Genomic DNA, 23505 nt, shown 5'->3' on the forward strand with positions numbered 1-23505 from the left:
CCAACACCTATTATAAACCTACTGACTCCCACAGCTACATTTCTTCCCACCCTGCCTCCTGTAAAAACTCTATCCTAGTCCCAATTCCTCCATTTACGCCACATCAAAGATGACGTGTTCCACTCAAGGATATCTGAGAAGTCCTAATTGTTTCGGGTCCAGGGGTTCCCCTCTTCTATCATTGATATCAGCACCCCGTAACTCCACTCTAGCCCCCCTACCCCAGTCGCAAAAGCGACAGAGTTCCCCTCGTCCTCACCTTTCACCCCATCAGCCGTTGCCTACAGCACATAATATTCCAATATTTTCATCATCCCCAACAGGATTCCACCACTAGTCGTATCTTCTCATCTCCGCCCCTTTCTGCTTTCCACAGAGACCGTTCTCTCTGCAACTCCTTGGTTGATTCATCCCTTCCTACCCAAACCACCCCCTCCCCAGGTACCTGCCCCTGCAACCGCAGGAGATGCAACACCTGTCCCTATACCTCTTCTCTCAACTCCATCCAAGGACCCTGACAGCCCTTTCAGGTGAGGCAGAGGTTCACTTGCACTTCCTCCAATCTCATCTACTGTATCTGCTGTTCCAGGTGTGTACTCCTATATGTCGGCGAGACCAAACGCAGGCTTGCTGATCATTTTGCTGAACACCTCCACTCAGTCAGCCTAGGCTTACATGATCTCCTGGTTGCCAAACACTTTAACTCCCCCTCCCATTCCAGACTGACCTTGTCAGCACCTCATATTTTGCTTGGGCAGCTTATGAATGAATGTTGATTTCTCTAACTTGCATTCCCTCACTCGCCACCCCTCCCCCACCCTCGTCGTTCTGTGAGTTCTGCTCTTTGCATCCATATGTTCCTTCATTAGCATCTCTTACACAGCCAACAATGGACCAATGGTCACTGGTGCTGGATCTGATTTGTTCTGAATCTTTTCATACCCTAGTTTCCCTCTCCCCTGACTCTCAGTCTGAAGAAGTGGTTCGACCCAAAATGTCACCTTTTCTTTTCTCCAGTGATGCTGCCTTACCCGCTGAGTTACTCAGCATTTTACTCCAGCATTTTGTGTCTATCTTCGGTGTAAAAATATTTTACTCAGCATTTTAGGTACAAAAGACAATAAATAAGAGGAGCGAGCAGGAATATGGTTTAGAGAAAGAGGAATAAACATGATGACATTGCATGGTGGAGCATGTATCAAGGCCCAGATGGCCTAATTCTGCTCCTATTTCTTCTTAGTTTCTATGTTTCTGTGTTTTGGGTTGCGATACAGTGGAACAGTCTCCTGGAATACACAAAGCAAATGTAATTCTTGAATGCAAATGAATTGCAGAAAATTATACATGTTATAATAAAGATAAAATGAGATGCACACTTGACCATTGCAATACAAATTTCTAGTCAAGGTCAATTATCACTAATGCTCACAATTGTAAATGTAAATCAAACTCATGAATTTGAGTCAATGGTTTGACACTACAGTTATTAATCTCAGGCTCGCACCCTCACCACTCCACATAATGTCTCGCTGGTAATAACATGGCAACCAACAAACTATGTCATGAATGATGGAACAGTTGCTACCAATTTGCAAACCTAAAATGATCCATTAGGCTGCCTTCCTTAATACTTGAAGAAAAATTCCACGTCTGCTTCTATTGCTAATAAACAAAAACATTCACTGCAAATCAATCATAACAGCAACATACAGATGTATTTCTTGAATTTTCTATGTCCGTGTGAATTTATTCAGAAGTGGTTCATTATAACTGGACTCGCACACCGCTCTTTCTCAGCTGATGAAGCTGTGTGTGAGTTCTGTGTATTATTCATCATCAGGCACAGTGGGCATCATTAGCACTGTTGAAAAACAATGTGGAACACACCGCCATTTATAACTAAGCTCGTTAAATCACCAGGATGTCCAGAAATCTGTCGCAACCAATGATTCCTTTTGAAATACAATCATTGTCATTTTGTCAGCAAATGAAAGAGCAAATCAATATGGCACTAGATAATCCTTTGTAGTATCATAGAGGCAAAGTGTCTGGAGGCATAGTATCATAGAGTCATAATATCATGGAGGCATAGTATCATAGAGGCAAAGTGTCATAGAGGCAAAGTGTCATGGAGGCAAAGTGTCATGGAGGCAAAGTGTCATAGTATCATAGAGTCATAATATCATAGAGGCATAGTATCATAGAGGCAAAGTGTCATAGAGGCAAAGTGTCATAGAGGCAAAGTGTCATAGAGGCAAAGTGTCATAGAGGCAAAGTGTCATAGTATCATAGAGGCATAGTATCATAGAGGCATAGTATCATAGAGGCAAAGTGTCATAGAGGCATAGTATCATAGAGGCATAGTATCATAGAGGCAAAGTATCATAGAGGCATAGTATCATAGAGGCATAGTATCAGAGAGGCATAGTATCATAGAGGCAAAGTGTCATTGAGGCATAGTATCATAGAGGCATAGTATCATAGAGGCATAGTATCATAGAGGCATAGAGGCAAAGTATCATAGAGGCATAGTATCATTGAGGCATAGTATCATAGAGGCATAGTATCATAGAGGCATAGAGGCAAAGTATCATAGAGGCATAGTATCATAGAGGCAAAGTGTCATAGAGGCATAGAGGCATAGTATCATAGAGGCATAGTATCATAGAGTCATAGAGTCATAGAGGCATAGTATCATAGAGTGATAGTATCACAGTGATAGTATCAAGGAGACATAGTATCATAGAGACATAGTATCATGGAGTCACAGTATCATAGAGTGATGGCATCAGAGAGTGATGGTGTCATAGAGGTATAGTATCATAGAGGTATAGTATCATAGAGGCATAGTATCATAGAGGCATAGAGGCATAGTATCATAGAGGCATAGTATCATAGAGGCATAGTATCATAGAGGCATAGTATCATAGAGTGATCGAGTGATAGAGTGATAGTATCGTAGTGATAGAGTTATAGAGTCATAGTATCATAGAGTGCTACAGTGTGGAAACAGGCCCTTCAGCCCAATTTGTCCACATCAGTCAACATGTCCTAGCAACAATAGTCCCACCTGCCTGCATTTGGTCCATATCCCTCCAAACCTGTCCTATCCATGTACCTGTCTAACTGTTTTTTAAACATTGGGATAGTACCTGCCTCAACTACCTCCTCTGGCAGCCTATTTCATACACCCACCACCCTTTGTGTGAAAAAGTTACCCCTCAGATTCCTATTAAATCTTTTCCCCTTCACCTTAAACCTATGTCCTCTGGTCCTTGATTCCCCTACTCTGGGCAAGAGACTCTGTGCATCTACCTGATCTATTTCTCTCATGATTTTATACACCTCAATAAGATCTCTCCTCATCCTCCTGCGCTCCAAGGAATAGAGTCCCAGCCTTCGCAACCCTCTAGCTCAGACCCTCTAGTCCTGGCACCATCCTCGTAAATCTCTGTGGTGTTGGTTGGGGAGGAATGTTGTTCAGGTCTCCAGCAGAGTATCTTATTCCATTTTTCCATCAATACCATGCCCACATCTCAGAAACATCCTTCTAATCCCTTTTCCTTCGACAGTATGATTAGCTATTTGAAACCATCTTTTTACTTTCTAGCCTTTAGAAACTGAACAAGTATTATCTAATTATAATTTTCCACAATCCTTTCACCAGTTGGAAGGATTGTGACCCATCATTTTAAGGGTGAGGGTAAATGCTGACTTCTGATAAGACATTGGGACTGCACATTCCATGAGCTTCTCATCACAGATACATGATAAATGTCATTCCATGCTGGAGGCACTGATGGGACAGATTGGCTGGAGTTTGGTCCATCACATCTGATGATGCTCGTGAGGACAATGGCTTGAGGATGTTTACTCTGAAGGAAAATGAATGGATGAATAAGTTGATTGGCCAAGTATGTGCATATACAAGGAATGTGCCTTGGTGCTCCGCTCACAAATGACAATACAAACATACAGTTAACAATTAAGAATAAAGCATAAACACATCAAAACAATAAGGATACAACATTACGGTCTAAACATGTGGGTGAAAATAAACCAGAGCAAAAAAGAAACTACAGACTTTGGTTATTGAGTTGAACTACCATTCGTGGGAAAAAAACTATTTTTATGTCTGGCTGTGGCTGCTTTGACAGTCCGGAGTCGCCTTCCAGAGGGAAGTGCTTCAAAGAGTTTGTGGCCAGGTGAGAGGGGTCAGAGATGATCTTGCCTGCTCGTTTCCTGGCCCTTGCAGTGTACAGTTCGTCAATGGGGGGAAGGTTGCAGCCAACAACCTACTTATTTTTATGAGGATGTTGCCAGGACATGTGGGGCTGAGTGAAAGGGAGAGGTGGGGCCAGCCACAACTTTATTAGCTTAGAGTAGGTTAATTTAGAGATACTGCGTGGAAACAGGCCCTTTGGCCCACCAAGCCGATCACCAATCGTTCTGCACAGTAGTTCAATCCTAAACACTGGGGACAATTTCCAGAAGCCAATTAACCTACAAACCTGCATGTCTTTGGCATAAGGGAGGAAACCGGAGTACACAGACAAAACCCATGCAGTCACAGGAAAAACATACAAACATCATACATACAGCACCCGTAGTCAGGATCGAACGCGTGTGCCTGGCGCTGTAAGGCTGTGCCACTCTACCACCCACCATTGATTGCAGGAGGCTGAGGGGTCACTTCAATGATTCAATGATGCCTTATTGTCACATGTATCCGGGAGATGTGAGATGCTTTGTTTTGTAGACAACCCGGTAAAACCATGTAGCAGACCTCACCCAGGCAGTACACAAGTGTCGCCACATTTCTGGCGTTGACAGTCACAAAAGTTCGCCAATGCAGAGGTGTGGACTCTTATACATTGGAAAGACCAAACTGGGTGATCATTTCGCGGAACACCTTCTCTCAGCCCGCCTGGACCTACCTGACCTCCCGGTTGCCAAACACTAATTCTCCTTCCCATTCCCACACTGACCTTTCTGTCCTAGGCCACCTCCATTGTCAGAGTGAGGCCGAACGCAAATTGGAGGAACAGCATCTCATATTTCGCTTGGGCAGCTTACAGCCCAGCGGTTTGAATATTGATTCTCTAACTTCGAGCAACCCCTGCATCCCCTCTCTCTCCGCTCCTTCCCTACCCAAGTCGTTGTCCTAGTCACTGTCGTACTGGTGAGTTTCATTGTCTGTATAACACGTTATCACCTAGCCCACAGCCAACAAAGGACCATTTCCTTAATCATTGCTACTTTTTGCATATCTTTCATTCATTTGTTCTAACTCTCTCTATATCACCGCCTATATCTCTCGTTTCCCTTTCCCCTGACTCAGTGTTGTTGGGTGCCTGTTCTTCCTGAAAGCTAGGCTGAATGATAAAAAATATGACATTACTACGTGCATCGCTATGTCACCTGCACTGCATTAACTAGTTTAGTTTGAGTTTAGAGATACAGCACGGAAACAGGCTATTCTGCTCACCGAGTCCCCACCGATCAGATGATGCAAAAATAGGTGGTTTTGCAGATAATGAAGATGGTTGTGAAAAATTGCAGCAGGATCGTGATCAATTGCCAGGTGTGCTGAGGAATGGTTAATGGAATTTAATACAGAGAAATGTGAGGTGTTGCATTTTCGGAAGTCTGTCACGGGCAGGATATACACTGTGAATGTAGGGCTCTGGGAGTGTTGTAGAGCAGAGGGATCTAGGAGTGCAGGTGCATGGTTCCTTGAAAGTGGAGTCTCAGGTAGATAGGGTGGGCAAAAAGGCTTTTGACACATTGGCCTTCATCCGTCAGAGTATTGAGTATAAAAGTTGGGAGGTCATGTTGCAGTTGTGTAAGACATTGGTGAGGCCGCATTTAGAATATTGTGTGCAGTTCTGGGCACCATGTTATGGAAAAGGTGTCAAGCTAGAAAGGATACAGAGAAGATTTTTGAGGGTGTTGCCAGGAGTAGAGGGTGTGAGCTATAGGGAGAGGTTGAGTAGGCTGGGACTCTATTCCTTGGAGCGCAGGAGAATGGGGAGTGATCTTATAGAAATGTATAAAATCATGAGAGGAATAGATCAGGTAGATTCACTCTGATCTAATCTCTTGCCCAGGGTAGGTGAATCAATGACCAGAGGACATAAGTTTAAGGTGAAGGTGAAAAGATTTTAAAGGATTCTGAGAGATAACTTTTTCACACAAAGGGTGGTGGGGTTATGGAACAAGTTGCCAGAGGAGGCTGTCTGTGGACATTGCGGAAAACTAGAGAAGAAATTGCGGGAGCCCTGGTTGAAATTTACGAGTCGTCCTTAAGTACAGGAGAGGTGCCGGAAGACTGGAGGGTGGAAAATGTTGTGCCTATTTTCAAGAAGGGCTGCAGGGAAAATGGTGGGAACTATAGGACGGTGAGCTTAACATCGGTAGTTGGTAAGTTACTGGAGAGCGTTCTGAGGGATAGGTTATACAGGCATTTGGATTAGCAAGGGCTGATTAGGGACAGTCAGCTTGGTTTTGTACGTGGGAGGTCGTGTCTCACAAATCTGATTGATTTTTTTGAAGAGGTGATCAAAACAGGTCGATGAAGGCAGTGCTGTAGATGTTGTCTACATGGACTTCATTAAGGCGTTCCACATGGTAGGCTGCTCTGGAAGGCTAGATCACATGGGATCCAAGGAGAGATAGCTGAAAGGATAACAAATTGGTTCCATGGAAGGAAGCAGAAGGTGATGGTGGAAGGTTGCTTCTCGGACTGGATGCCTGTGACTAGTGGTGTGCCTTAGGGTTTGGTGCTCGACCCATTACTGTTTGTCATCTACATCAATGATTTGGATTGGAACATACAGGGCAAGATTAGCAAGTTTGCTGATGATACAAATGTGAGTGTTTTTGCAGATAGTAAAAATGGTTGTGGAAGATTGCAGCAGGATCTGGATTGACTGGCCAGGTGGGTCGAGGAATGGTTGATGGAATTTAATACAGAGAAGAGGGAGATGTTGCATTTTGGGATGTCTAACAAGGGCAGGACCTACACAGTAAATGGTAGGGCTCTGGGGAGTGTTGTAGAGCAGAGGGATCTAGGAGTGCAGGTGCATGTTACCTTGAAGGTCGAGTTGAAGGTAGATAAGGTGGTCAAATTGGGTCAAGGTTTCTGTGTTGTATGATTCTGAGTTAGGACCACACCCTGGGTCAATTAAAAAAATTTGAGATAATGGAATCTCTTTCAAAGAATGCCAACTGATAGAAACAAGGAACTACAGATGATGGTTTATGTTGTGATATTGCTGGGACTACTTTGTGTATCCAAGAACTACTTTGTATGGCTGTGTATATAAGTGATGGGTGTGATTAGGCGGTCACTCTGGATGCAGGTGGCCACGGAATAAACAGCCTGGAGATGAGCTCCAGCAATGTAACCTTTTATACACGTGTACTTGTGGTCCTTCCAGAGTCACCAAAGGTACAACAGGTACCGGACCACGAAGTACAACATGGTGGCAGCGGCTTGGTGTTTCGCCTAGGGAGGGAATGAAGCATGCCCGAGCAGAAAAGGTTTAAAAAAAATTTTTTTTTAAAAAAAAGAGCCCTGAAGGGAAACAAAACGAAAGAAAAGTTTACAGCTCGGTACGGGACGTTTGGAGTGCATCCCGACAGGGCCAGTGTGAGTTGGTATAGTTACCTGCTCAGTAGTCGGCGCCGAGTTGCCGACGTGACGCTGCAAGCTGCTGGGGGCGTTGTGTGTAGGCCCACGTCGCGCCCCAGCACCTGTGTAGGCCCGAGATTAGAAGCCTGCGACTGCTTCGCGGGGGAGAGACCGGGAGACCCGACACACACGGAGATGTGCGGTGACCGGGGAAGACCGGGAGACCCGACACCCACGGAGGTGTGCGGTGACCGGAAAGACCGGGAGACCCGACACCCACGGAGGTGTGCGGTGACCGGGGAAGACCGACACCCACGGAGGTGTGCGGCGACCGGTAAGACCGACACCCACGGAGGTGTGCGGCGACCGGTAAGACCGACACCCACGGAGGTGTGCGGCGACCGGGAGAGCCCTGGAGGAGACCGACACCCACGGAGGTGTGCGGCGACCGGGAGAGCCCCGGAGGGACCGACCACCCGCGGAGGTGCGGCGGCCGGTAAGGCCGAGGCACTAAATACTCACCCAAGCGCGTCGACCGTAGAGTCGGGACGGCCCTGGGCCCGAGGCAGCGGCAGCGCGTTGGAATTGCGCGGCAGCTGCCGGGAGCACCTGTGGGCAGAGCCGGGGAGCACCTGTGGGCGGGGCCAGCGGCAGCGCGTTCGAAAAGTTGAGCGACAGCTGCCGTGGAGCACCTGTGGGCGGGGCCAGAGCGCACTGCAGCGGAGGCGCGATCGCACCGCGATTACAGCAGTGGGAGCCCAGCAGTGCCAGCCCAGCAGTGGGAGCCCAGCAGTGCCAGCCCAGCAGTGGGAGCCCAGCAGTGGGAGCCCAGCAGTGCCAACCCAGCAGTGGGAGCCCAGCAGTGGGAGCCCAGCAGTGCCAGCCCAGCAGTGGGAGCCCAGCAGTGCCAGCCCAGCAGTGGGAGCCCAGCAGTGCCAGCCCAGCAGTGGGAGCCCAGCAGTGGGAGCCCAGCAGTGCCAGCCCAGCAGTGGGAGCCCAGCAGTGGGAGCCCAGCAGTGCCAGCCCAGCAGTGGGAGCCCAGCAGTGCCAACCCAGCAGTGGGAGCCCAGCAGTGCCAGCCCAGCAGTGGGAGCCCAGCAGTGCCAACCCAGCAGTGGGAGCCCAGCAGTGCCAGCCCAGCAGTTGGAGCCCAGCAGTGCCAACCCAGCAGTGGGAGCCCAGCAGTGCCAGCCCAGCAGTGGGAGCCCAGCAGTGCCAGCCCAGCAGTGGGAGCCCAGCAGTGCCAACCCAGCAGTGGGAGGCCAGCAGTGGCAGGCAAATCATGGTGGTGGAGCATCTAGAGCCTACACTACGTTTGATCTACACAGCACGTCTTCTTGAGGGGAAGATATGGAACAAAATGAATATTTTGTGTTTAATGACCTGTGTAGTGATCTGTGTAATGAAAGCTTAATGTATTATATTTGATGCTTTTGTATAAATGTATATATCTGTGGAGTGACCACACGGAGTGAGTGACCACACGGAGTGAGTGACCACCCGGAGTGAGTGACCACCCGGAGTGAGTGACCACCCGGAGATGAGTGACCACCCAGAGATGAGTGACCACCCGGAGATGAGTGACCACCCGGAGATGAGTGACCACCCGGAGATGAGTGACCACACGGAGTGAGTGACCACACGGAGTGAGTGACCACACGGAGTGAGTGACCACCCGGAGATGAGTGACCACACGGAGATGAGTGACCACCCGGCGATGAGTGAAATTCCGCAGAGGAGTGACCACCATGATGGCGAAAAAAAGCAATTGTGTTTAATTGTGTTATTGGTTTTGTTTGCAAAAAGCAATGGTGTTTTGGTTTTTGTTTGTTAAATATATTTTAGCCCTCGAATGGTAAAGAAAACATTTTTATATAAGACAAGGGGGATGTTGTAATATATAAGACAAGGGGGATGTTGTGATATTGCTGGGACTACTTTGTGTATCCAAGAACTACTTTGTATGGCTGTGTATATAAGTGATGGGTGGTGATTAGGCGGTCACTCTGGATGCAGGTGACAACGGAATAAACAGCCTGGAGTTGAGCTCCAGCAATGTAACCATTTATACACGTGTACTTGTGGTCCTTCCAGAGTCACTAAAGGTACAACAGGTACCGGACCACGAAGTACAACAGTTTACACAAAAGGAAACAAAGTGCTGGAGTAACTCAGCGGGTCAGGCAGCATCTCTGGAGAACATGCATAGGTGACATTATGGGCCGGGACCCTTCTTCAGACTAATTATTGAAATTGCTCAATCTTACATAAAATCTATGCAATAAATATCATATCCAAACAAGCAGGTCCATTTTTGTGATTATCAGATGCATCAAAAGAAAATTAAATGGTATGCCGATTCATAAAGCAGAGAAATAAAATGCAAATAGGCTTGAATATATGGGATGCCTTAGCAAACAAGATAGTTTGTTTGAGCACCTGAAGCACTGGTTATTTAGCTGTTGCTTTCCTTTAAAGCAAAACCGATTATGGTCAACAATACTTTTCATTTGCATTTTTCTGTTCTAAATGGGAATAGAAGAGATAAAGAAAGTAGGCAGCCTACAATGCAAAATAAGTTGATCTTGGACGGTTCAGTCATGAAGGTCTGTGATAAAATTCATTGTGTGGCACAGTGGAGCAGCTGTTCTGAGCTGCTGCTTACAGTACAGATACCCAGGTTCAATCCTAACCGTATGTGCTGTTAGTGGGGAGTTTGCAAGTTCTCCCTGTGACCACGTGGGTTTTCTCTGGGTGCTCTGGTTTTCTCCCACACTCCAAGGACATGCAGGTTGGCCTCTGTAAAATTGACCCGGATGTTTATGGAGTGGACGGTGAAATGGGATAGCACAGAACGAGTGGGAATGGGTGATCAATGATCAGTGTGGATCAGGGAGACAAACGGCCTGTTTCTATGCTGTATCTTTCAATTGAGTCAATTAGTCTAGGTGTTTGACATCTGTTGATTCTAAGCAGGACAGACATCCTGCATTTAAGGACGCATAAATTGTAACCAGGGCTCCTGCAATTTCCTCTCTAGTTTCCCGCAATATCCTCGGATGACATATTAAGGATCTGCAGATCCTACTTCACCAGCCTGAAAGACGGAAAGGCTGCAGGCAGCACAGCCTCCCAGAACTTCCTGCCCACGATCACTGAAGTGTTGGAGGGCAATGAGCGGGAGAGTCTGAAACTGGAGGGAGCTAGCAGGTTCCATCTGTTCCTTTGACTTAATTAAGTCTGCCAGAAGCGGTGGCCTCCCAGCTGAGTTGTACTAGGCTCTGCGGGACTGGATGGGGCAGTGGTACAATGCTATGCTTCTGGCTGACAGCATGTCAGAATTCATGAGGAAGTGTCTTATTATCCTGATCTACAAACAGAAAGGGAGACAAATGATATCAGGATTAGAGATCCATCTCACTGGTAAATGTGAACATTAAGATCCTGTCCAAGGCCATCGCCAACAGGGTCAAGTCCACTCTGGGATGGGTGATCCACCCGAACAAAACCCGTGCACAACGTCAGGAAACTCTGAAGTGCAGGACAGTGGGGAGGACATGTGCCTGGTCAGCGTGACCAGGATACGGCCTTTCACAGGATACTGCACTCGATGACGAGATTAACGAGGATTAGGGAGAGTTGTCCACTCCTCCTTGTCTGTTTTTACTGTCGTGTAGAACCATTTTCCAAATCCATCAGGCAGGATGAGAGCATAAGAGGAGTGACGTAACCAGGCAGTGGGGGCACTTAGATTGAAATCTCCCTGTACACGGACCATGACACTGTCTTCTGCTCAGATCCACAGATCTGCAGATTAATAAGCATCCATAAGCGATTTGATTGGACCTCTGGAGCCAGAGTAAACTGTAAGTAGATTGAAGCAATGTTCTTCAGTAACTGGGCTCACCGATCGTCACCAATTCCCTTCATCATCAGGTCTGACTACGTGAAGATGCTGGGCACCTCGCCCGGAGAAGCCAAGGCATGCAATAAACATTAGCTGGAGTGGGCAGGAAGATGCCAAATCCTAGCCTGAGGATTTCCCACAACCACTCAATCAGGAACAAGAGTGAAGATGGAAAAACGTTTTCTGTGCCATGAGGGAAGCTTCACACAATGGTGCCCGACAACACACTGTGAAGCAACAGGGCAGTTAGCTTGCTCTTGGTGAAAAAGAAAAACTGAGAAGGATGAAATGAGAGAGAGCCTTTGGGAGAGGTAACGTAAACAGGAAAGAATTCAAGCATGAAATTAGAAGGACCAAAATTGGCCATGCAATGTAATTGGCAAATCATATTGAAGAAAATTCCAGGGTTATTAGACATACGTTATAAACAAGTGGATACCCAGGGAGCAAGAAGGACCACTCAAGGATAAAGGAGAAAATGCATGCTTGGAGACACAGTATGTAGTCACAGCACTAAAGGAGTACTTCACAGCTGTATTCACCAAGGAGAGAAATATGGAGGACAGTGACATCACTGAGAGGAAGACTGTCACACGAGGGCAGTTTGTGATCAGGATGGGGGTCTTAGGGCTGTTGAAAAACCTTAAAGTGTCCAATGCTTGGCTGAGTAGACATAACTTTTCAGCACTCCCGAAAATAAAGCCCTAAACTGCCAAAAAAAGACGTACTACAGGAAATCAAGCACTTTAAATTAAATCTAAAAGTATACAGAACGTACTGATGCCTTCCAAGAAAGGAAAAAGAGGAATACAACTTCCACAGAAGCAAAGAAATCCAGCAAAGGAATCAAGGAAAAAAATCGAAGGTAGGCCTACAGCCCTGATGGAGCAGGGGCCTAGATTTGGTGAGCCCTCAGCAGGCGGAGAGTCTGGGGAGACAAAAAACCGGGGCCTGGGGATCTATCCTTAAAAAATATGCAAATTGCTGGAGTACCTAAGCAGGTCAGGCAGCATCTCTGGCGGGTGGACTGTAGAGGTGACTTTTTGGGTCAACCATCCCGGAGGGAGAGAGGGAGGGTGGGAGGGAGGGAGGGAGTAAGGGAGGGAGGGAAGGAAGCAGATAAAAAGACAAAGTGGGATACCTCCCAGCTAGGTTGTCACAGGTTTGAGAAAGACTGGGACAAAGCTGAGACCAGTGCCACTGTGTGATCAAGGCTGGACTGCCGGTAAGAAGCCCAAAGTAGTCAGTGCCTCTACTGAGGCTAAGACTGAGTGAGTGGGGCAAGCCTGAAATGCCAGAACTACCAGAAGCTCTTCCTGCCCACAGACAATGAGGGACTGCGCCCACACACAGAGGCAACGAGAGCTAGCAGGAAATCCCAGGAACCACTAGCAGCTCTTCTTCAAGCCCTATACTGAAATGCCAGGAGAATTGGTCAGGTACATGGATAGAATAGGTTTAGAAGGATATGGGCCAAATGTATAGAAGGAACTGCAGATGCTGGTTTACACCGAAGATAGACACTGTGGACTCCTATATATCGGTGTGACCAAGAGCAGGCTCGACAAACGTTCCACCAGGGGCGCCGCACGATGACTGCCTCGCCTACAGTCTGTCTGTCCCTTTGGAACTTTTTTAATTGTTTTTGGTAAGTTTTAAAAGTTTGTGTTAATGTTCCCTGTTTTGTGGGGGAGGGGATCGAGGGAAACTTTTTTTTCAATCTCTTACATTGCCGGAGCTGGGATTATTTTGTGGGTCGTATCTCCGGTTGCTCTGTGGCCTAACATCACGGAGCTGGAGGCCTTGCTCGGGACTGACTTTGAGCCCCCGCGGGGCCGTGGACTTACCATTAGAGTTTGCGATCCCTTGCCTGGGATTGATACTCCAACGCGGCCTGCAGACTTTGAGACCGGTCGGGAGCTCCATAAGCCGCATGATGTTCGACAAGTCCCGACCCAGTGTCCGATCGCCCGGCACGGGGGAGCTGAGAATCACCCCTGATACGGGAGCTGGAACTCCCCGAAGACGAAGGCTCGCCGCTGGCTACGGGAGTCAAGATCGTCCCGTCAATGGAAGGCTAGAGGCCCCCGACCGCTGGAGGACATAGAAGGGAGAGATTGAACTTTTTTTGCCTTCCATCACAGTGAGGAATGTGGAGGAGTCACTGTGGTGGATGTTCATGTTAAAATGTATTTTGTGTGTTCTGTTGCTTTTTATTGTTATGACTGTACGGCAAATGAAGTTCCTCGTATGTTGCAAAACATACTTGGCTAATAACGTACACCTCCACTCAGTGTGCCTAAACCTACCTGATCTCCCGGTTGCTAAACACTTTAACTTCCCCTCCCATTCCCACACTGGCCTTTCTGTCCTGGGCCTCCTCCATTGTCAGAGTGAGACTAAACGTAAATTTTAAGAACAGCACCTCATATTTTGCTTGGGCAGCTTACAGTTCACAGTATGAATGTTGACTTCTCTAACTTCAAGTAACCCGTGCTTTCCCTCTCTCTCCATCCGTCCCCCTTCCCAGTTCTCCAACTGGTCTGACTGTCCCCCTGATGATATTGTACCTGTGTTTGCTTTGTTGTCACCTTCCCCAATGTAACAATGATCTATTCTACATTTTCCCTGGTCTGCATCTTTTTGGATCTCTTCCACTTCCTTATCTCTGTAACTCCCTCTCCCCTGACGCTCAGTCTGAAGAAGGGTATCGACCCGAAATGTCACCCATTCCGTCTCGCCAGAGATGCTGCCGGTCCCGCTGAGTTACTCCAGCATTTTGTGTCTATCAAAGTTTATAAGGCTGCATCATGACTTCCTGACTCATATACTCAATGTCTCGACTAATAAAGGCACACATACCATATTTGTTCTTTACAACTTATCTTCTTGTGTTGCTGCTTTCAGGAAGTTATGGATTTGGACCCCAGGATCCCTCTGTATAACAATGCTGTTTAAGGGTCCTGTATACTTCTATTATGTGCATATGATTGAGGGTCATGAATGCAGAGTCCCCTAGTGACATGTTAATTTTCCTTTGGGCTGCTCTTAGGAACGGCACCAGTGAAAGAGCCTTCCTTATGACTGACTCAACTGATAAATTAACCATTTGGGAATCCTGCACCAGCACTTCCACGTCTCCTTACACCTCCGATTTCTGAATACTCGCCCCATTTAAAAAAGAATCTACGCCTTTATTCCTACTACCAAAGTGCAGGACTGTATCATTCATTGATATCTGACCCACTACAGCGGTGTCATCTCCAACATTTTCGCCACCTCCCACGGGATCCCATCTCAAGTCACATCTTCCCATCTCCACCCCTTTACGCCTTCCACAGAGACCATTCCCTCCGCAGCTCCCTGGTTAACTCATCCCTTCCCACCCAAACCACCCCCTCCCCAGGTACCTTCCCCAGCAAACGCAGAAGATGTAATACTAGTCCCTATACCTCCTCTCCTAGGCCTCTTCCATTGTCAGAGTGTGGCTAAATGCAAATTGGAGCAACAGCATCTGAGTTACTAATGGTAAATGGGCATATTGGTCGGTGTTGGAAAGTTGGGCTGAAAGGCCTGTTTCTATGCTGTATGAGCCTGTGGCACTAAAATCTGACTAAGCAACCTATAATTTCCTTTCTTTTGCCTCGCTCTCTTCTTACTCAGTAGAGTTACATCAACGATTTTCCTCTGGAACCATACCTGACTCTCGTGATTCTTGAAAGTTCACTTCTAATGTTTCCACAATCTCTACAGCTACCTCTTTCAGAAGGGGTGGCACAGGCATGTTGTGCTGCTGCCTTATAACGTCAAAGACCAGAGTATGATTTTGACTACAGGTGCTGTCAGTATGGAGTTTATACTGTATGTTCTCACTGTGACCGCACGTGTTTTCTCCTGGTCCTATCTGTTTCCACCCACACTCCAAAGATTTGTAGGTTAATTGGTTTCTGTAAATTATGTTGGATAGAATTAGTGTACGGGTGTTGGTTGGTCAGCACAATCACTTATACCCTTGCTAACTAACCTGGGATAGATCCCACCAGGCCCTGGGAACATCCACCTTAATGCTCTTCAACAGCCTGAGCACCACCTCCTTTTCCATGTAAAACTGCTCTTGCATATTACAATTTTCCTGACTGATCTTACTGTCCTCCAAGTCTTTCTTCTCAGTGAATACAGATTTAAAGTACTGGTTTAGTACCTCCTCTTACATCCTCTGTCGGGAAGCATAGAATCCCTCTGCCTTATCTTTGAGTAGTCCCATCTTCCCCTGGTCACTCATTTATTTTTAACATAGAGTAGTGAGATGGCGGAGCGAGCAGATGGCTGCTTAATCTTGAGCTCCTGATAGCAAGTTAAAACTATCCTCCCTTAATTCACTAATTGCCACATAAATCGCACTATTCTGTATTGGAATGAGTGGGGGAGCGACAACTAGAAGTCAAAAGAAAACTTGACGGATTAGAAAGAAATTCTAAAGGCGGCGGGCAGCACAAGAGTCGGAGGATAAAAGGAGGGAAAACATTGCCTTAAAATGCCACCAAAAGGGTCAAAAGCCGAAATTAAACTGGACGAGGAGTATGTGTCACTCACTCAGGTAACAGAACTTTTGCAACAGCAGAAGGACATGTTCTCGGCGCTACTTCAACAACAACAGGAAAACTTCAAAGGTTTCGTCCAAATCATTGTGGATTCTACAAACACCAGACTGGATGCAATAACCCGGGACTTACAAGATATCAAAACGAGTCTGCAGTTCACACAAAAGGATGTGGACGATTTGAAGGCCGACCACAACAAACTAGCTGAGTGCTGCAACACAATGCAGTCGGACATTTTCAAAGTCTGTGATGGTTTACTGATTATCACAGACAAGATGGAGTATCTGGAAGGGCAGACCAGACGCAACAACCTGGTATTTGACGGGATAGTGGAGTCACCGGGAGAAACCTGGACCGAGACGGAGGAGAAAGTCCAGAAAGTTCTGGCTGAGAAGCTCCAGCTCCAGCGAGAGGTGGAGGTTGAACGGGCGTACCGGGCAGGGAAACCCGGTGGCGACCGACCGAGGTCCATAATGGTGAAACTCCTAAGGTATAAGGACAGAGAAACCATACTACAACGCACCAAGTCTCTCAAAGGATCTAAAATATACATTAACGAGGACTTCACGGACGCTGTCAGACGAAGGAGGAAAGAACTGATGCCGGAGCTGAGAGCTGCCAGAGGGAGGGGGGATATCGCTTTTCTACGCCATGACAAACTGATTATTCATCCACGTACCAGCACACCAAAACTACCATGAGACATCTAATCCACAACAGGTATGCTGAACCACAAAACTCGCATATGACTACAAACACAACTCACCCATATCCTGAAGCTAATCACATGCTAACACGGATTGCTGAATGATCTGGAGTTAACTACTCATCTATACACTAATCATAAGCCACAGGATATCGAAAATGACATTGATCCAGAAAACAATTTTTTCTTGAACATTAACAACGACTGTCACTATTATACTGATGAACAGTACAATAGCACATTCAAAACCGAAAACAATATTTCAATAATCCACTTCAACAGTAGAAGCCTGTATGCTAATTTCCATGACATCAAGGATTATTTAAATCAATTTACACAGTTCTTTAACATAATTGCAATATCAGAAACTTGGATCAACAGTGTTAGGGGCATGGATTTTGAACTTGAAGGATATGAACTAATTTGTATGAACAGAAAAAACAAAAATGGTGGTGGTGTAGCTCTTTATGTGGACATGAATTATAATTATAAGGTGGTGGAAGAAATCTCAACTGTGGTAGATAATGTACTTGAATGTGTTACAATAGAAATATGTATGGGAAAGAAAAAAATGTAATTGTAAGTTGTATATATAGAACATCAGGGTCTAATATAGACACATTTAAAGACTGGATGGAGGAACATTTTACAAAAACAAATCATAAAGTTATGTTTATCTGCGGCGACTTCAATATTGATTTGCTAAATCCGAATAATCATAAAATGACTGAGGAATTTATCAATACATTGTACAGTATCAGCCTATATCCCAAAATCACCAGACCCAGTCGGATTACTTCCCATTGTGCTACATTAATTGATAATATATTTACTAATGATATAGATAACAATACAGTAGGAGGATTATTAGTAAATGACATCAGTGACCACCTTCCAGTTTTTACAGTTTATAACAGCAACTACGGAAAAAATAAGCAGGACAATAAACAAGAATACCGAAGGGTTAGGACAGAAGAGTCCATGGTTGCACTTAAAAATGATTTACTTGCACAAAACTGGGAATTAATATATAAAGAAAATGATATTGATAAAGCTTATGATGAATTTTTAAGAATATTTCAAAAACTATATGATAAAAATTGTCCAATGAAACAATATTGTAGAGAAATAAAGTATAAAGATAATCATTGGATGTCAAAAGGATTGCTAAATGCCTGCAAAAAGAAAAACACACTATACAGAGAATTCATTAAACATAGAACTATAGAAGCAGAAAATAAATATAAGAAATATAAAAACAAGTTAACTAATATCATGAGAAATTGTAAGAAAGAATATTATAATAAACTATTAGAAAACAATAAACACAACATTAAGGGTATATGGAATATATTAAACAGCATAATTAGAAATAACTCTAAACAGATTAATTAATAGATTAATAGATTAATAGAAAATGATAAGACAATAAATAACATGGATGACGTGGTTAATAAATTTAATAATTTTTTTGTAAGTGTTGGACCTAATTTAGCAGAAAAAATCCCAGATCCGGTGACATCTAATGATAATCTTATAGAAACGAATCCAAGTACAATGTTTCTTAAACCGGTAGAAGAAATGGAGATTGTAGATATTGTTAATAAATGCAAGAATAAAACATCCACTGATTATAATGAGACAGATATGAAAATAGTAAAAAAGGTAATTGACGGGATTTCTAAACCACTAACACACATTTTTAACTTATCATTACAAACCGGTCAATTTCCCAATAATATGAAAATAGCTAAAGTTATTCCGCTGTATAAAACTGGGGATAAACACCACTTCACAAATTACAGACCTGTTTCTCTTCTCCCACAGTTCTCTAAAATTCTGGAAAAACTTTTCGTCAGCAGATTAGACAATTTCATAGATAAGCACAATTTACTCTCTAATAGTCAATATGGATTCAGAAGTAACCGGTCAACATCACTAGCTTTAACTGAACTCATTGAACAAATCACAAATTCTATAGATAAAAAGAAATATGCTGTTGGGGTATTCATTGATCTAAAAAAAGCATTCGATACAATAAATCATGAAATATTAATCAATAAATTGGAACTATATGGGATTAGGGGGTTGGCTTTAGAGTGGGTTAGAAGTTATTTAAAGAACAGGAAACAATTCGTGAAGATGGGAGAATATCAGTCTGGATGTTTGGACATTGTGTGAGGAGTCCCCCAGGGGTCAGTGTTGGGTCCTAAACTCTTCATCATCTACATCAATGATATATGTAAATTATCAAAAATATTGAAATTCATCCTATTTGCTGATGACACTAACATTCTTGGTTCTGGTGAAAATTTACAGCAACTTTTGGACAGTATCACCTCAGAATTTTGCAAAATTAAAAAATGGTTTGACATTAACAAATTATTACTAAACTTGAGCAAAACAAAAATTATGATATTTGGGAACAGTAAAATAAACAATCAAGCACAGGTACAGATAGAGGGTGTTAACATAGAAAGAGTAAATTAAACTAAATTCCTTGGGGTGATAATAGATGAAAAAATTTGCTGGAAATCTCACATTAAACATATCCACAGTAAAGTATCTAGAAGCATTTCAGTTCTGGCCAAAGCAAAACATTTCTTAGATAACAAATCACTTCGCATTCTGTTCTGTTCACTAATTTCACCATATTTAAGTTACTGTATAGAGGTGTGGGGAAGTACATATATAAGTTCACTACAACCACTATTCATACTGCAAAAAAGAGCCATTAGAATAATTCATAATGTCGGTTTTTGTGAACACACCAACTCATTATTTATAAAGTCTAAAATAATCAAATTTTATGACATTGTGGAATATCAAACAGCTCAATTCATGTACAAAGTGAGAAACAATTTGCTACCAAGTAACTTACAGGAAATGTTTTATGAAAGAGAGGGGGGGTATAATTTAAGGGGAACATTAAATTTCAAGATTCGCAATACTCGAACAACAATGAAAAGATTTTCTATATCAATCAGTGGAGTAAAGCTATGGAACAGAATGAATGCGGAATTAAAACAATGTTCAAACATCATCCAGTTTAAAAACAAATATAAACACATGATTTTTTCTAGGTACAGTGAGGAGGGGGATTAACAGTCACCAGGGGTCTACATATAATAACACATCATTATTTAAATAAGTATATCTATATGAACATATAAGGGTGTATGAGTATTTTTGTATTAATATCTGATACTTGATAAATATTGATTAGGGAATGTGGGTAGGATTAAATAAGTTCACACTTCTTCCTACTCCTTTTCGCACATGTAAAGTAATGGATGAAATTCCTTGTATTTCTTCTGTTTTTTTGTTTATTTTGTTTTTTAATTGATGTCTTTTAACATGTTCGAAATAAAAAAAAATAAAAAGGCTTGGAATTTTCCTTAATCCAATGATATTTCATGGCCCTTTTTGGCCTTTGGAATCATCGCCTGAGGTATTTCCTACTCGCTTTATATTCCATATAATATATAATATAATATATAATATCATTATATAAGATGGTCTGATGCTACCTTCTTAAATATGACATAGGCTTGCTCTTTCTTCCTGACCAAGTTTACAAGCTCCTTGGTCATCCATGATTCCCTTACCATGCTATACTAATCCATCCTCCTTACTGGAACATGCTGATGATGCAGTTTGATCAGCTTGCCTGTAAACGACTCCCACATGTCAGCTGTGTACCTGCCCAAGGTATTCCATGAGTCATCAGCAGTGCTGTCTGGTATTACTTACTCAATGCTCCTCCGCTGAGATTCAGGCTTTAACACAGCCTTTGTCCAAACATGAACCAAAGACTTCATTGCCAGAGGTGAGATGAGAGTGTGATTGAGCTTTACACTGAGGAGATAACACTCCACTGATTGAACATTTCTTGCTCGAAGGCAGATGTTTGTAGCTGGATCAATTATTCTAGCTTTAGGACATCATTGCAGAAGTTGCCTCCAGCTGTGCTCTGGGCCGAGACGACATAAACGGCCTCATCAATGTCTATTCCATTAGAAGGTCAGAAGTGGAAATGTTTGCTGATAATTGCATCAATTCTAATCAACCTCAGCCAGCATAGAATTCCTGGGCTGTGTGCAGCAAGTTCTACATAATAAGTCAAATGTGGCCTGAAACATAGAAGTATCTGATTTGATTAAATAGCTTTTCACTCTCCCTCAATATGCTTCACAAAAATAAACCAAAGTCTAAAGTTTAGTTTATAGATACAGTGTGAAAACAGGCCCTTTGGCCCACCGAGTCCATACCAAGCAGTGATCACCCATGCACTAGTGCTATCCTACATACTAGGAAAAATGTACAGAAGCCAATTAACCTACAAACCTACACATATTTGGAATGTGCAAAGAAACCAGACCACCCAGGGAAATCCCACACAGTCACAGGAAGAACGTACAAACTCTCTTCGGGCATCACCTGAAGTCAGGTTTGAACCTGGGTCTCTGGGCCTATAAGGTAGCAACTCTACCGCTGTGCCACCCACCTAAACCTAAACCTGAATGTGCAAAACTAGTTTTTCTTTCAAACAGAGAGTGGTGGATGCATAAAATGCACTGCCAGGGGATTATTCTGCTTTGTCTATGTGACCTGTTACAAATGGCAAGGTTGTCAGCAAGGCTGACTAGATAACAAACTCAAAAGCCAAAATGACCGCAGGCATAAATGGCCATTTCAGAAATAAACAGAAAGAAATCAAGCGGAATCAAGGGATATGGGGAGAAGGAAGGCATATTTGTGGATGATCAGCCACAATCACAATGAATGGTGGTGCTGGCTTAAAGGGCCAAATGGCCTCCTCCTGCACCTATTGTCGATGTTTCTAAAAGGTGAATCTTCTAAAATTGGAGAAAATTCAGCATGAATTTTGCATGATTGCTTTTGGTCATGGTCACCATTGAGATTTAATAGGGAACTGGCACACGTTCAGTATTTACCAGTCCAGGGACCTAGACGGACAATCCAGTGACCCAAATTTAAATCGCACGCTGATAGTTTTTAAGTTAAAGTTAAAAAAATAGTCTGTTATTGGAAAGTAACAGACAATCTTAGCAACGATGATCGCAAAACCTATTGAAATATCTTTTAAAAAGTGATCTGGTTCAATAAAATCCTGCTGGGGTTTAAATGATCATCTTTGTGTAATCTGGTCTATATATGATCCCATACCCACCCTATGTGGTTGCTTTTGTAACTGCCCTACTAGTCACTTAGTTCAAGAGCATTTAGAGACGCTGTGCTTGCACATGGTGACCAAACCATGAAAGATTAACAACAAATAAACTGGCATTAAGAGGTTAACAGCATGTCTCGATGTTGCAGCTTGTACAGGAGCCCACCAGGGAAAAGGCAATTCTGGATTTAGTGTTGTGTACTGAACCGGATTTGATAAAGGAACTCAAGGTAAAGGAACCAACAGGAGGCAGCAACCACAACATGATAAGTTTTAATCCGCAATTTGAGAGGGAGAAGGTGAAATCAGATGTGTGGGTATTGCAGCTGGGCAAAGGGGAGTACAGAGGCATGAGGGAGGAGATGGCCAACATTGACTGGAAAGGGACCCTAGCATTAAAATAAAATAGAAGGCGTATAACATTGCAAAGATTAGGGGGAAGCCAAAGTATTGGAGAGCTTTTAAAGAACAACAGAAGGCAATATGAAGAGAAAAGATGAAATACAATGGTAAGCTAGCTAATTAAAAAAAGAGGATAGCAAGCGTTTCTTCACTTATATAAAGAGTAAGACAGAGGCAAGAGTGGACGTTGGGCCGCTGGAGAATGATGCAGGAGAAGTGATAAAGAAATGGCAGAAGAGTTGAATAACATTTTAGCATCAGTCTTCACAGTGGAAGACACCAGCAACGTCCCTGAAATTCAAGAGAGTCAGGGGGTGGAAGTTAGTGGAGTGGCTATTACTGGGGAGAAAGTGCTTGGGAAGCTGAAAGGGCTGAAGGTGGACAAGTCACCTGGGCCAGATGGACTACACCCTAGGGTTCTGAAAGAGGTGGCTTTAGACATTGTGGAGGCATTAATAATGACATTTCAAGAATCAAGAGTCAGGAGTGCTTCCATAACGATTGGAAAGTTGCCAATGTTACCCCTCTGTACAAGAAGGGAGCAAAGCAGAGTAGTGGGAATTATAGGCCGGTTAGTCTGACTTCAGTGGTTGGTAAAACTTTAGAGTCCATCATAAAGGATGAGGTTATGGAGTACTTAGACGTTCATGATAAAATAGGCTGAAGTCAGCATGGTTTTGTGAAGGGGAGACCTTGCCTGACGAATCTGCTGGAATTCTTTGAAGAATTATTTGGCGGCATGGTGGTGCAGTGATAAAGTTGTTGCCTTACAGCACTTGCAGCACTGGAGTCCCGGGTTCGATCCTGACTACCGGTGCTGTCTGTATGTTCTCCCCGTGACCTGCGTGGGTTTTCTCCGAGGTCTTCGGTTTCCTCCACACTCGAAAGACGTACAGATATGTAGGTTAATTGGCTCGGTGTATGTGTAAATTGTCCCTAGTGTGTGTAGGATACCTGGTGGAGTCGGTGGGCCGAAGGGCTGTATCTCCAAACTAAACTAAGTACGGGGGGTTTTCATAGGCGGATGGTTGGAACAAAGGCCAGTTCTAAAAGCAGAAG

The sequence above is a fragment of the Rhinoraja longicauda genome, chromosome 6 (assembly GCF_053455715.1).
Source record: "Rhinoraja longicauda isolate Sanriku21f chromosome 6, sRhiLon1.1, whole genome shotgun sequence".
NCBI lineage: Eukaryota > Metazoa > Chordata > Chondrichthyes > Rajiformes > Arhynchobatidae > Rhinoraja > Rhinoraja longicauda.